Genomic DNA, 12,470 nt, shown 5'->3' with positions numbered 1-12,470 from the left:
CTGGGTTCATGCCTGGCTGACGGGCGGCTGATCTCTTAAATGATAATGATTAGGATTTAATAGGCTGCAATGCTTCGTGTGTCTACCAGATGCCATAAATTCATGAATTGTAATACAGTATATATATATATACTGTGCAGTATTGCAGCCAGCGGGAATAAAATGCTTCAATCCCTGCCTGGAAAATAACCCAATGCACTCGGGCAGAAAACAGTCACAAACCTCAATACACCAGGGTATACCCGAATTCGTGGGACTAGCCGAGCTCGAATAAAGTGTGTCGCCAGTGTACAGTGGTTGACAAATCACCAAAAAATCTACTCGCCACCTAGTACCAAACGTGTGCTGCTTGGGCCAATATTTACTCGCCCGGGGGTTAAATCCACTCGCCCGGGGCGAGCAAATGTATAGGTTTGTCGAACACTGTAAATATATATATGTCATGTATTACAGTATATGTTTACACACCTTGCATGTTTCGTGCTTGGGTTTGTTTTGTTAGAAAATGGGTGATTTTTCAATGTTTTTGCTATTTGTACTTCTATATGTATAGTGCATGTGTGTGAACGTACCTTGCATGTTTTGCATTGGGGTGTTTGTTTATTGTAAAAGGTAGATTTTCAATGTTTTTTTTAAATTTACTCTTCTATATTTAGAGTGTGTGTGTGGTGTAGAGGGGTTGTCTTATGTGCAAAGAAAAGGAACGGCTGCGTCTGTGCATGTGCACAGGAAAGGCCACGTTTGTGCATGTGCAGAGGAACGACTATGATAGGCAAAGTTTGTCTTCTGCACATGCTCAAGGACGATTCTGCACATGCGCAGTCACTCACTTCTGTTATAATTTTCATCTGAGGTCGAGTTTTTTGGAGTTGCCACTGCCAGCAAAGAAGTTGCACTTCAAAAGATATATCCTATTCTAAATACATTTTTACTTTTATTTCACTCCAGAATGAAGGTACCCGATGGGCAAAGAGGATGCAGGCTGTGCATAACCTTTATTTAAGGGCCGCTTCCATCACAGAAGGACCTTAATGTTTTCAACTTTCTGAGAGCAAAAATCAATGACTCATGGTGTTATTTTTAAAGCTATATATTTTTCTGTGTGGTGTCTCTGATGTTTAATAAGCTCTGAACTTTCGGTAAAAGATTTCCCACATTAGGAGCAATTAATTTCTTTCATGTGTGATTTCTGATGTCTAACAAGTTCTGAGTGGAAGGAAAAACATTTGCCACATTCAGAGCAAACAAATGGTTTCTCTCCTGTGTGAATTACATTATGTTTTACTAGATCTGCCTTACGGTAAAACCATTTCCCACAATCAGAGCAAACAAATGTCTTTTCTCCTGTGTGAATTATCTGATGTTTAGCTAGTCCTGAGCTGTGGGAATAACATTTCCCACATTCGGTGCAAACAAATGGTTTTTCTCCTGTGTGAAATACATGATGTTGAACTAGATCTTTCTTACGTAAAAATAATTTCCCACAATCAGAGCAAACAAATGACTTATCTCCTGTGTGAATTATCTGATGTTTAACTAGACTTTTCTTACAAGAAAAACGTTTCCCACATTCAGAGCAAAAAAATGGTCTCTCTCCCATGTGAATTATCTGATGTTTAACAAGACCTGAGCTGTGGGAAAAACATTTCCCACATTCAGAGCAAACAAATGGTTTCTCTCCTGTGTGAATTACATAATGTTGAACTAGATTTGCCTTACGTAAAAAACATTTCCCACAATCAGAGCAAACAAATGACTTCTCTCCTGTGTGAATGATCTGATGTTTAACTAGATTTGACTTATAAGAAAAACATTTCCCACATTCAGAGCAAACATATGGCTTCTCTCCTGTGTGAATTCTCTGATGTATAACAAGACGCGAGTTCTGGGCAAAAGATTTGCCACATTCAGAGCAAACAAAAAGTCTCTCTTCCGTGTGACTTCTCTGATGAATAACAAGCTGTGAGTTCTGGAAAAAACATTTCTCACATTTAGAACAAGAAAATAGTTTCTTTGCTCTGTGAATTCTCTGATGTTTTAAAAGATATGACTTATAAGAAAAGTGCTTCCCACATTCAGAGCAAGGAAACAACTTCACTCCCTTGTGAATAGTCTGATGTTTAACAAGAGCTGAGTTAATATTAAAGCATTGATCACATTCAGAACACTTATGCAGCATTTCTGTAGTGTGTATTCTTTGGTGAATTGTATAATCTGATTTATTATTAAAGTTGTTACCACATTCACTGCACTTATACTTCATTACTGACAGGTTTTTGTGATTTTTCTGTGCATTAGTGTTTCCTTTGTCCCACTTCTTAATATGAGCAGATGCATATTCATGTTCTTTCATTGTAGAAATGTGGGAGACTGTGGGATTTTCTTCTTCACGTGAGCCTGATTCCTCAGCCATAATTCTCACAGCTTTTCTCTGTCTCTTACTGGGGTTATTTTGCATCAAGTAATTTGCTCCTTTATTACTTTTAACAACACTGTTATCTTCATTTACAGGATTTGGAGAGCAAAGAGGAGTGTGCCATCCTGCAGGTGTACTTCTGCTCATGGATTTTTCTGTTGGAAATAAATGTACTGTAAGAAACAAAAAGTTAATCAATAGCATAAATATCATTTAACAATCCTGGTTCAACATTTCAATTACTATAAAACTTGTCCAAAATTGCACATGGAATGTACTGTAAGCTATAGTAGTACTGTGACAAAATTGAAAGCAACTTAGGGGCTAATTTGCTTTTTGTTTAGCTATTTTCTGCACGTTTACTAAAATTGGTTCTGACAACTGACGTGTTTGAGTACTTCTTGGAGCACAGTGAGTTAAGTTAGGCAAGCTAAATAAAAAGTCTCACATGTATAACTGACCCTCATAAATAGCACCCTGGAGCCCACAACAAATACTGGGCACAGAATAAATGCCAACAGAATGTATGTCCTGACTCCTTGTGGTGGGAATCAGACAAGAATACATACTGTGAGAGAACCCCTGACAATGCATGTGTGTGTTTGTGATCTACCCTGGGGAGCCGTGGGAGGATCCAAAGGGTAAGGAGCAGGGAGAAAGCAGGGCAGTTGTTACGGGGCTGGGCAGTTTCTTCCATTCTGATTGGCTACCGCTTTTTAATGCGGTCAATACGAGGTGGCATCAGGAGCATGTGAACACGATTCTTTTAACACCTGAGTCCCACCAAAGGCAGCACCCTAAGGGGGTCTCTCCAATATACCTTAAATGTTCCTGTCCATTAAGTCAGCATGGACAGCGTTAACATGAGGAAGAAATAGACAACTTTAAAGACCTGGAGTTTGTCAGCCTCTCCCCTCTACATGTCTGCTGTAGGGGTCAAATGGCCGGCAAAGGGTGTCAGCTATTTGCAGCTATTACAGCTGTTCTGTTATTGGTCTTGTGTGAAGATGGAAATGCTTCAATATGCTTCTGAAATATGTTATCCATTACCTGCTCTCACAGCTCTACCTCAGCATAATCCCACTTACTTCTCCAATACCAACTCCTTCTATTAACAAGCAGCTACCCAACACATACCAACCTTCTTATCCGCTGTACCTTATGTTTCCAGTTACTCTGCCTTATAGATTGGGCTCTCCTTACCTACTGTAACAATGTATGTCTATGTTTGTTATTTTATTGTTTTTGTCCTCCAACCCTATTGTAAAATCAGTGCTATGGAATATATTGCCACGTTATCTCGTGGGTCTCTGTCTGTACATAGCTATTCTACTGTGTGTATGTGTCTTTTCTCCTATATATGTGGGTGTGTGTCTGTCCTGGGTGTATCTGTTCTCTTGTGGTGTGTGTATGTCTATATCTGTTCTTGTATGTGTGTGTGTGTGTGTGTGTGTGTGTGTGTGTGTGTGTGTATCTGACCTGTGGTCTGAATGTCCTGTGTGTACATGTTCTCCACTGTGTATAACTTCCTGTGTGTGTGAGTCCGTCCTGTTTGTGTATCTGCTCTCATATGTGTGTCTGTCCTTTGTGTATCTGTTCTTCTGTGGTGTGTGTATCTGCTCTGTGTGTACCTGTTCTCTGTGTGTGAACTGTGCCGGCCAGCTTTAAGCTAATGCGGTTGCCTCCGCGGCTTAAAAATAGCCACGGACGGTGCGCGGCAGTCTTCGGCCATTTTCGGCTGGTTTTCCCGTGCCTCGGGCGCTTTCAATAATAAGCACCATTAGCGCTTATCTATTGCAGCGGCCGCCGCGCGGGAAACTCCGTTTTAAACGGAGAAAAGCCCCGCTGTCAGCCCGCGATACACCCGGCAAGCTTTAGTATAAAGCTGGCCGGGACAGTATTTGTTCTCCTGTGGTGTGTGTTTCTATCTTGTGTATCTAACCTGTGGTGTATGTATGGGTTTTATGTGTATCTGTTCTCCACTGTGTGTGTATCTGCTATTGTGTGTGTATCTGCTATTGTGGTGTGTGTGTGTGTATCTTCTCCGGTGTTGTGTCTTTGCCCTGTGTTGATTTATTCTTCTGTCCTGTGTATATATCTTCTCCGGTGGTGTGTGTCTGTTGTGTGTGGGTGCATCTATGCTGTGTGTATCTGTTCTCCTTTGATGAGTGTGTAGTACTTTTCTATGTGTATCTGTTCTCATGTGGTGTGTATGTACGTCTGTTCTCATGTGTTTGTCTTTACTATGTGTATATGTCTTCCTGTGGTGCCTCTCTGTCTTTTTTCTGTGACTGTTTTACATTTCTATTTGTGTGTAGTGGTCTGTCTTGTGTGTGTCCTGTTCGCACTATTGTATGGAAATTGGCAACCGAGCATTATGAATACGGAGCCTCGAGAGAAAAAAGGTTGGGATCCTCTGCTCTAAAATATCCCGTCCTGAGTGACAGAGATGAACCTCTGTTTCCGGCTCTGTAACTTGTTTCTTGTTCCTGACATAGACCTCACAACAAAATCACAAAGTGTAACTTGAGCTCTTATTTGCTGGATCCAAACATGACTGACATCTCTATTAGAATAACAGGAAACCTCCTCTTACCCAGTGAGCTGAGGTTCTGGTGATTCTCCATCATCACGTCCTTGTAACGCTCCTTGTGTCCTTCTAAATACTCCCACTCCTCCATGGAGAAATACACAGCAACATCATCAAGCTTTATAGGTACCTGAAACACAGAGAATCCCCCACTCAGTATCCAGATATAATAATTGGTCCTGTAAGAATCTCTTCCTTATAGAAAGCCAGGTGAGCAAGGCAGAGAGGAGAATACAGATACATAGAACAGTTTGCTCACGAAAAGGCTGAGAAAGGAGGTAATATCTAACACTGAGAAATAATAACATTTTATTAAACTCATCTAATCAAAAAATATAAACATATACACTCTAATAAAATGTTTAAAACCAACGTCTCTGTTATTTACACAGTATCTACCAGACTCTGCACATACATTCAAAGCAGAGTGCCAAATGTCCACTTTATAATATTAATTGATATATATGCACAACAGTCTGGGAAGTACCCAAAAGTGGGTTATGGCATGGAGAAAAGTATCAAGATGGTTGCTACTGATGGTTTCAATATTTGAAACAAAATCAGGTATAGTGTTGCAATCCTGACAGTTCAAAGTGTGTTTCTGCTTGTGATTGCAGCAGTGAGTCCTACACATCCAACAGTATTGCTGTGTTCGTTCGGCAGATGTACATACAGCATGATCCGACAAATATTTGTGATGTTCACATTAAATATATGTTTGTCTTCATTTGTGCAATATGATCAAAACGGTGGATCGTGCAGTGCCGTCAGGGCTGTTTCTAAGGTCAGCCGCCACAAATAAATTTCAGGAAACACTAACCTTGCTGTTCACAACATGTGTTCACCACAATTAAATATCAAAAGTAGCAACCTATACAGTACATCAATGAAACGCTGTCTAAGCTGTTAGCCAACAGCTTTCTCAGACAAATGTCAGGATGTGGCTAGAAAGCGCAAATAGAGTGTCACGTAGTATACATGGGGTTAATATCCTCGTGGCATGTATCACTCCTAATGCCTTAGTGGTATAGTATGGCTAGGCATTTGTGCGTTGTGTGAAAGTATATAGAGCCATACAAAAGTAATTCTCCATGTCTCCATGTCTCTGCTGTTAGTTCAGTGTACTGTGTATCACATGTTCCGTCTTGCTCACCTGGCTTTCCATAAGAAAAGATTCTTACAGGACCAATTATTATATCTGGGTACTGAGTGGGGGGTTCTCTGTGTTTCAGGTACCTATAAAGTGTGATGATGTTGCTGTGTATTTCTCCATGGAGGAGTGGGAGTATTTAGAAGGACACAGGGAGCGTTACAAGGACATGATGATGGAGAATCACCAGAACCTCAGCTCACTGGGTAAGAGGAAGTTTTCTGTTATTCTAATAGAGATGTCAGTCATGTTTGGATCCAGCAAACAGGAGCTCAAGTTACACTTTGTGTTTTTGTTGTGAGGTTTATGTCAGGAACAAGAAACAAGTTACAGAGCCGGGCAACCAGAGGCTCATCTCTGTCACTCAGGACGGGATATTTTAGAGCAGAGGTTCCAAACCTTTTTTCTCTGGACGCCCCCTATTCATAATGCTCAGTTACCGAAGCCCTTACAAATGTGCGAACAGGACACATATGGGACAGACCACTGCAGACACACGCGCTGGACAGATTGCAACACACACACACAAACCGGTACACACTCATAAATAAGACAGTCACAGACAAAATACAGTGAAATAAAGTACACTGAACTAACAGCAGAGACATGGAGACATGGAGAATTATGGTTGTATGGCTCTATACACTTTCACACAACGCACAAATACCTAGCCATACTATACCACTAAGGCATTAGGAGTGATACATGCCACGAGGGTATTAACCCCATGTATACTATGTGACACTCTATTTGCGCTTTCTAGCCACATCCTGACATTTGTCTGAGAAAGCTGTTGGCTAACAGCTTAGACAGCGTTTCATTGATGTATAAGTTGCTACTTTTGATATTTAATTGTGGTGAACACATGTTGTGAACAGCAAGGTTAGTGTTTCCTGAAATTTATTTGTGGCGGCTGACCTTAGAAACAGCCCTGACGGCACTGCACGATCCACCGTTTTGATCATATTGCACAAATGAAGACAAACATATATTTAATGTGAACATCACAAATATTTGTCGGATCATGCTGTATGTACATCTGCCGAACGAACACAGCAATACTGTTGGATGTGTAGGACTCACTGCTGCAATCACAAGCAGACACACACTTTGAACTGTCAGGATTGCAACACTATACCTGATTTTGTTTCAAATATTGAAACCATCAGTAGCAACCATCTTGATACTTTTCTCCATGCCATAACCCACTTTTGGGTACTTCCCAGACTGTTGTGCATATATATCAATTAATATTATAAAGTGGACATTTGGCACTCTGCTTTGAATGTATGTGCAGAGTCTGGTAGATACTGTGTAAATAACAGAGACGTTGGTTTTAAACCTTTTATTAGAGTGTATATGTTTATATTTTTTGATTAGATGAGTTTAATAAAATTTTATTATTTTTCTGTACTTACCTCCCTGGTGTTTGCATTTATCAATGCGCTTTCTGTACACCTACAGTTCAGTTATATATTATAAATAGGCTGAGTGCAAGTGAATGGGAACCTTTTGGTGATCACCTCTTGATCACTTTTTGCTAATATATTTGTTTTTCCCAGTGCACCGCCGTTCTTCTCATACTGTGATTTAAGAATATTAAGGTAGAGCAGGGATGACTTCTCCTATGTTGAATATCTAACGCTGCCCAGCAGCCCTCACCTCTCCAGTCAGCAGGTGAATGATGATGTTGGTGTGTTCCAGGATCTTCTCAGACATCAGCTTCTTGTCAGTGTTTCTCTCATGTATCAGGGAGTTAGTTGGATTCTCCATGATGCGTCTCTGGGTCCTTCAGAATATTTCTGGCACACAGGGACAGCTGCTGTCTGTGACATGCTCACCGTGCTTCTTCACAACAATACAATCCTACATAATGAGAGACAGTAATAAATATCACTGTGCAGAGTAAGAGACACAGTTGATATGTCTCATGTTCCTGCAGATTTGTTGCTTTGCAGTAAGAGGGACACGTCTCTTGTTAATAGCTCTATACTCAATCTATTCAGTGCCCTCCCCACCAATTCTGTCTATTGCAGTGGTTCCCAAACTTTTTCGGTTCAAGGCTCCCCAAGGCGATCAGGATTTTTACGCGGCGCCCAAAGTAAAAACAAAGGTGTATATACATACCTAACAGTTGCAGTGCACAGTTGGTGTCTCTCTCAGACACTCTCACTCTCTCTCAAACACTCTAACTCTCTCTGACCTCACTCTCTCTCTGACCTCTCTCTCTGACCGCACTCTCTCTCTCTGACCTCACTCTCTCTCTGACCTCACTCTCTCTCTCTGACCTCACTCTCTCTGACCTCACTCTCTCTCTCTCTCTCTCTCTCTCTCAGACCTCTCTCGCTCAGACCTCTCTCTCTCTCTCTCTGACCTCACTCTCTCTCTCTCTGACCTCACTCTCTCTCTCTCTGACCTCACTCTCTCTCTCTCTGACCTCACTCTCTCTCTCTGACCTCACTCTCTCTCTCTCTCTGACCTCACTCTCTCTCTCTCTCTGACCTCACTCTCTCTCTCTCTCTCTGACCTCACTCTCTCTCTGACCTCACTCTCTCTCTCTCTCTCTGACCTCACTCTCTCTCTCTCTCTGACCTCACTCTCTCTCTCTCTGACCTCACTCTCTCTCTCTCTCTGACCTCACTCACTCTCTCTCTCTCTCTGACCTCTCTCTCTCTCTCTGACCTCACACTCTCTCTCTCTCTGACCTCACTCTCTCTGACCTCACTCTCTCTCTCTCTCTGACCTCACTCTCTCTCTCTCTCTCTCTCTCTCTGACCTCACTCTCTCTGACCTCACTCTCTCTCTGACCTCACTCTCTCTCTCTCTGACCTCACTCTCTCTCTCTCTGACCTCACTCTCTCTCTCTGACCTCACTCTCTCTCTCTCTCTGACCTCACTCTCTCTCTCTCTCTCTCTGACCTCACTCTCTCTCTCTCTCTCTCTGACCTCACTCTCTCTCTCTCTCTCTGACCTCTCTCTCTCTCTCTCTGACCTCACTCTCTCTCTCTCTCTCTCTCTGACCTCACTCTCTCTCTGCACTCTCTCTCTCTCTCTGACCTCACTCTCTCTCTCTCTGACCTCACTCTCTCTCTCTCTCTGACCTCACTCTCTCTCTCTCTGACCTCACTCTCTCTCTGCACTCTCTCTCTCTCTCTCTGACCTCACTCTCTCTCTCTCTCTGACCTCACTCTCTCTCTCTGACCTCACTCTCTCTCTCTCTGACCTCACTCTCTGACCTCACTCTCTCTCTCTCTCTGACCTCACTCTCTCTCTCTGACCTCACTCTCTCTCTCTCTGACCTCACTCTCTCTCTCTCTGACCTCACTCTCTCTGACCTCACTCTCTCTGACCTCACTCTCTCTCTCTCTCTGACCTTACTCTCTCTCTCTCTCTCTGACCTCACTCTCTCTCTCTCTCTCTCTGACCTCACTCTCTCTCTCTCTCTCTGACCTCACTCTCTCTCTCTCTCTGACCTCACTCTCTCTCTCTCTCTCTCTGACCTCACTCTCTCTCTCTCTCTCTCTGACCTCACTCTCTCTCTCTCTCTGACCTCACTCTCTCTCTCTCTGACCTCACTCTCTCTCTCTCTCTGACCTCACTCTCTCTCTCTCTCTCTCTCTGACCTCACTCTCTCTCTCTGACCTCACTCTCTCTCTCTCTCTGACCTCTCTCTCTCTCTCTCTGACCTCACTCTCTCTCTCTCTCTCTCTCTGACCTCACTCTCTCTCTCTCTCTGACCTCACTCTCTCTCTCTCTCTCTCTCTCTGACCTCACTCTCTCTCTCTGATCTCACTCTCTCTGACCTCACTCTCTCTCTCTCTCTCTCTGACCTCACTCTCTCTCTCTGACCTCACTCTCTCTCTCTCTGACCTCACACTCTCTCTCTCTGACCTCACACTCTCTCTCTCTGACCACACTCTCTCTCTCTCTGACCTTACTCTCTCTCTGACCTCACTCTCTCTCTCTCTGACCTCACTCTCTCTCTCTCTGACCTCACTCTCTCTCTCTGACCTCACTCTCTCTCTCTGACCTCACTCTCTCTCTCTGACCCACACTCTCTCTCTCTCTGACCTCACACTCTCTCTCTCTGACCTCACACTCTCTCTCTCTGACCTCACTCTCTCTCTCTCTGACCTTACTCTCTCTCTCTCTCTGACCTCACTCTCTCTCTCTCTGACCTCACTCTCTCTCTCTGACCTCACTCTCTCTCTCTCTCTCTGACCTCACTCTCTCTCTGCCTCTCTCTCTCTCTCTCTGACCTCACTCTCTCTCTCTCTCTGACCTCACTCTCTCTCTCTGACCTCACTCTCTCTCTCTCTCTGACCTCACTCTCTCTCTGACCTCACTCTCTCTCTCTCTCTGACCTCACTCTCTCTCTCTCTCTGACCTCACTCTCTCTCTCTGACCTCACTCTCTCTCTCTCTGACCTCACTCTCTCTCTCTGACCTCACTCTCTCTCTCTCTGACCTTACTCTCTCTCTCTGACCTCACTCTCTCTCTCTCTCTCTCTCTCTGACCTCACTCTCTCTCTCTCTCTCTGACCTCTCTCTCTCTCTCTCTCTCTGACCTCACTCTCTCTCTCTCTCTCTCTCTCTCTCTGACCTCACTCTCTCTGCACTCTCTCTCTCTCTCTCTGACCTCACACTCTCTCTCTCTGACCTCACTCTCTCTCTCTCTCTGACCTCACTCTCTCTCTCTCTCTGACCTCACTCTCTCTCTGCACTCTCTCTCTCTCTCTGATCTCACTCTCTCTCTCTCTCTGACCCTCACTCTCTCTCTCTCTGACCTCACTCTCTCTCTCTCTCTGACCTCACTCTCTCTCTGACCTCACTCTCTCTCTCTCTGACCTCACTCTCTCTCTCTCTCTGACCTCACTCTCTCTCTCTCTGACCTCACTCTCTCTCTCTCTCTGACCTCACTCTCTCTCTCTCTGACCTCACTCTCTCTCTGACCTCACTCTCTCTCTCTCTGACCTCTCTCTCTCTGACCTCACTCTCTCTCTCTCTGACCTCACACTCTCTCTCTCTGACCTCACTCTCTCTCTCTCTGACCTCACTCTCTCTCTCTGACCTCACTCTCTCTCTCTCTGACCTCACTCTCTCTCTCTCTCTGACCTCACTCTCTCTCTCTGACCTCACTCTCTCTCTCTGACCTCACTCTCTCTCTCTGACCTCACTCTCTCTCTCTCTGACCTCACTCTCTCTCTCTCTGACCTCACTCTCTCTCTCTCTGACCTCACTCTCTCTCTCTCTGACCTTACTCTCTCTCTCTCTCTGACCTCACTCTCTCTCTCTGACCTCACTCTCTCTCTCTCTCTGACCTCACTCTCTCTCTCTCTGACCTCACTCTCTCTCTGACCTCACACTCTCTCTCTCTGACCTCACACTCTCTCTCTCTGACTCACACTCTCTCTCTCTGACCTCACTCTCTCTCTCTGACCTCACTCTCATCTCTCTGACCTCACTCTCTCTCTCTGACCTCACTCTCTCTCTCTCTGACCTCACTCTCTTGACCTCACTCTCTCTCTCTCTGACCTCTCTCTCTCTCTCTCTGACCTCACTCTCTCTCTCTGACCCTCACTCTCTCTCTCTGACCTCACTCTCTCTCTCTGACCCACACTCTCTCTCTCTGACCTCACTCTCTCTCTCTCTGACCTCACACTCTCTCTCTCTGACCTCACTCTCTCTCTCTCTGACCTTACTCTCTCTCTCTCTCTGACCTCACTCTCTCTCTCTCTGACCTCACTCTCTCTCTCTCTCTGACCTCACTCTCTCTCTCTCTCTCTGACCTCACTCTCTCTCTCTGACCTCACACTCTCTCTCTCTTACCTCACACTCTCTCTCTCTGACCTCCTCTCTCTCTCTGACTCACTCTCTCTCTCTGACCTCACTCTCTCTCTCTGACCTCACTCTCTCTCTCTCTCTGACCTCACTCTCTCTCTCTGACCTCACTCTCTCTCTCTGACCTCACTCTCTCTCTCTCTCTGACCCACACTCTCTCTCTCTGACCTCCACACTCTCTCTCTCTGACCTCACACTCTCTCTCTCTGACCTCACTCTCTCTCTCTGACCTTACTCTCTCTCTCTCTCTGACCTCACTCTCTCTCTCTGACCTCACTCTCTCTCTCTCTCTGACCTCACACTCTCTCTCTCTGACCTCACTCTCTCTCTCTCTGACCTCACACTCTCTCTCTCTGACCTCACTCTCTCTCTCTCTGACCTCACACTCTCTCTCTCTGACCTCACTGACCTCACTCTCTCTCTGACCTCACACTCTCTCTGACCTCACACTCTCTCTCTCTGACCTCACTCTCT

The 12,470-nt window shown here is 44.5% G+C and overlaps 1 long non-coding RNA gene and 1 pseudogene across 1 annotated transcript; both read right to left on the bottom strand.

Moving 5' to 3' along the window:
* Positions 1 to 862: 862 nt before the first annotated feature.
* Positions 863 to 12,470, bottom strand: part of LOC142465245 (uncharacterized) — a 53,736-nt pseudogene continuing 42,128 nt past the window's right edge.
* LOC142465277 (uncharacterized) lies at positions 10,187 to 12,186 on the bottom strand. The gene is made up of 3 exons (XR_012787836.1): positions 12,145 to 12,186; positions 11,751 to 11,789; positions 10,187 to 10,210 (listed from the first exon to the last, which is right to left on the bottom strand). It is a non-coding gene; the product is annotated as an uncharacterized LOC142465277 (long non-coding RNA).

Source organism: Ascaphus truei, chromosome 13 (genome assembly GCF_040206685.1).
Source record: "Ascaphus truei isolate aAscTru1 chromosome 13, aAscTru1.hap1, whole genome shotgun sequence".
NCBI lineage: Eukaryota > Metazoa > Chordata > Amphibia > Anura > Ascaphidae > Ascaphus > Ascaphus truei.
Note: the sequence above shows the minus strand (reverse complement) of the source record. Positions and strands in the feature narration are given on the sequence as shown.